We start from the raw sequence: 2,689 nt of genomic DNA on the forward strand, positions 1-2,689 counted from the left end.
AAAAAAAAAAAAAAAAAAAGAAATTGGGTCATCTGAAACAAGTTTAAACTGCTGGAAACCAGGACTACTCTCAAGCATCCTCCCGACTCTGGGTAGCCTTTCTCATCATCTCTCTCACAATAACTTATATGTCAGTTCGCAGTTCCTGGGGTGGGGGTGGGGAGGAAGGTTTTAAGAAAGCAAAATAGATATAGCACCTTTAATCACCAGCCTCAGAGTCCCTTCTGCGACACACCATTACTCAAGCCAGTCGTGAGGCCTCCCCAGAACAGTTTTCAATAAAGGAGTCAATGTTGTGTTCTAAGGAATTGGAAAGGGACGAGACGCATAATATAGTCTGCCACATGGAACTGTGAGAGTCAACATTAGCATTTCAAAGAAGAGTTTAAGCACAGTTATGTCCAAAATGGACTGAGAATTAGGCCAAAAGTATTAATTATCTCAGCTTAGAGTTATCGGAGAAAATAGAGAGTGTTTAGTTAAATTTGTACTTAGATAAACAATGCCTAGGTTTTTCTTTTTCAACTGTCACTACCATGCCAAAATTTAGAAGATACTTGCCCACCCCCTAAAAATTTATTGACTCAAATGTTTAAATTGAGTGAAGCATTGTTCATTTTGACTTGCTAAACCTGGCAACCCTGTCCCAGGCTTGACCTGGGTTCCAGAAACGGTTATTTCTATCTAGTGCTCAGTTTGGGGATGGGAGTGCATCCTCAAATGGCAGTTTGTACCACCATTGTTCAAGTTTGCCTGCATGGTTATCCAAACTGTACTACCTAAAGCTGTTCCCTCCCTAGACTGGGCACAAACGTTTGTATTTTTCGTGACCACTATGACTTACAGAACATGGATTTTACAGGTCTTTGGTTTTGCAGTTTTCTCTTTTGTCTCTCAGCTGTGCAGGGACAGAGCCCCTGGCACGAGTTCTGTTTCCTGACAGGCAACATTACTTCATTTTCACATTCACGCTGACATCACTTCCCTTTCTGTCTAACAACAACAATAATGGTGCAACCCTATTTGGAAAACAGCTTGGTGGAACAGCTGTTTTATCTGCATTATGAGTCTAAAGCTTTCTCTAATTCTGAGAAAGGAATGCCCGTAGCCACAAGAACATTGCAGTCCAGGTTATCAGGGAAACATAACACTTTGCTGATTTATTATGCTACTAACACCAATTAACATATAAATTATTTACATCAGTTTTGTATAATCCTAACTAAATTACTAAAATGTTCACCATTTTATTTCCAAACCAGTCTATCCAGGATGACCTGCAGTAGCCTTCCCATTCATTATTCCATAAATTCTCCCAAGTTGCTTCACACTCCCAAAGTCAATTAAAGAGCTGCTTAAGTCTTACCTTTGTGTGGAGTCACTAGCTGTTGTGTAATCTATTCCCAGTCACCAAATTTAGATCTGAGACTTTAGATGTTCGCTAAGAACATATTTAGCATCATCCTCTTTCCCTGCTGCAGACAAGTATAAGTTGTGATGACTCACCAGAATTCAAGTTGCCATGGGAACTATCAGAGTGATACTACTACTTGTAAGAGATGGCTGGGGCAGCAAGCGATTGGGCCTCTAAATCTAATTCATGGGAAGATCCTGCTTTCCTCTTCCACTGCTATAATGGAGAACATAAAGGAGAGTCAGGTACCAACCCTACATCCATTGTTGTCTCTTTCCTTAAGAACCATGACCTCAAGAATGATCCACCCCACCCATGATGCTCCTTGGGAGATATTTGGGAGCCCAAAGAAAGAGCAGAGACTAGTTGAGAACTAACCTGGTACACCCCAACCTCAGGTCCTCTTTGAGTCACACCAAAAAAATAGTATTTCCTGGTCAGGCAGGTGGACATAGAAAGGCAGTGGTGGCCATAGGTACCCTGAGGATTACCCTCAGGTAGATGTCAGAACAGTCTTAGAGTTGAACCTGTTCAATGTCCATGAAGACGTAGATCCTCACACCATCAGTAAGCCCTTGTGATGTGCCACACTTGAAGCAAAGATAGGAGATACTAAATTTTCTTATTGGGTAATCACATTGAGTTAAGATATTCTGCTTCTATCACTCAAAACATTCTCGCTAAACATCCATTATAGAATGGAGTGTCCAGCTAAAATATAAAATAATAGCTTTAACCTTCTGATAAGCTTAGGCTCTGTTCAACAGGTATTTGATCTGGTGCTGTGGTTAACAGTATAATGAAGTGATTGTTTACTGGCCATTTGCTTTACTGATAGAGAAGAAATCTTAAGCCACAAATCATAGACTGATAATATCCTACCATGTCATGTAAGCCAACACAGTGTGAGCTATATGACTCTGTACTTACCTGCCTTACCAACATATTTCAGATTTCTGTCATTGCTCAGGGCAGAAAGTCCAAGCAAAAACATCTCATCTATTGGTTCACCTAAACTCAGTTTCTGATGTCAGAATTCCCCCTTCTCCATTCTGTTTCTCACTTAGGTGTGTGCATTATCCAAATGGCTTTATGCCCAGCAGATCAACAGCTCCCAGACAATCCAATTTTAAATATTTCTTTCTTTGTTTTGTTTTGTTTTTGTTTTTGAGACGGGGACAGGCTGTCCTGGAACTCATTCTATACTGGCCTCCAACTCAGAGAAATCGACCTGTCTCTGTTTCCCTGCCTCTGTCTTACATCCCTCAGGGATTA

At 40.7% G+C, this 2,689-nt stretch overlaps 1 long non-coding RNA gene across 1 annotated transcript in view; it reads right to left on the reverse strand.

Moving 5' to 3' along the window:
* Positions 1 to 1,490, reverse strand: part of LOC110284516 — a 312,705-nt gene extending 311,215 nt beyond the window's left edge. Inside the window, exons 1-2 of the long non-coding RNA XR_002376957.1 lie at positions 1,367 to 1,490; positions 198 to 300 (exon numbers count right to left, since the gene is read on the reverse strand). This is a non-coding gene — a long non-coding RNA (uncharacterized LOC110284516). The remainder of the gene's footprint in view (positions 1 to 197; positions 301 to 1,366) is intronic.
* Positions 1,491 to 2,689: the final 1,199 nt, after the last annotated feature.

This window comes from Mus caroli, chromosome 18 (assembly GCF_900094665.2).
Source record: "Mus caroli chromosome 18, CAROLI_EIJ_v1.1, whole genome shotgun sequence".
Classification (NCBI taxonomy): domain Eukaryota; kingdom Metazoa; phylum Chordata; class Mammalia; order Rodentia; family Muridae; genus Mus; species Mus caroli.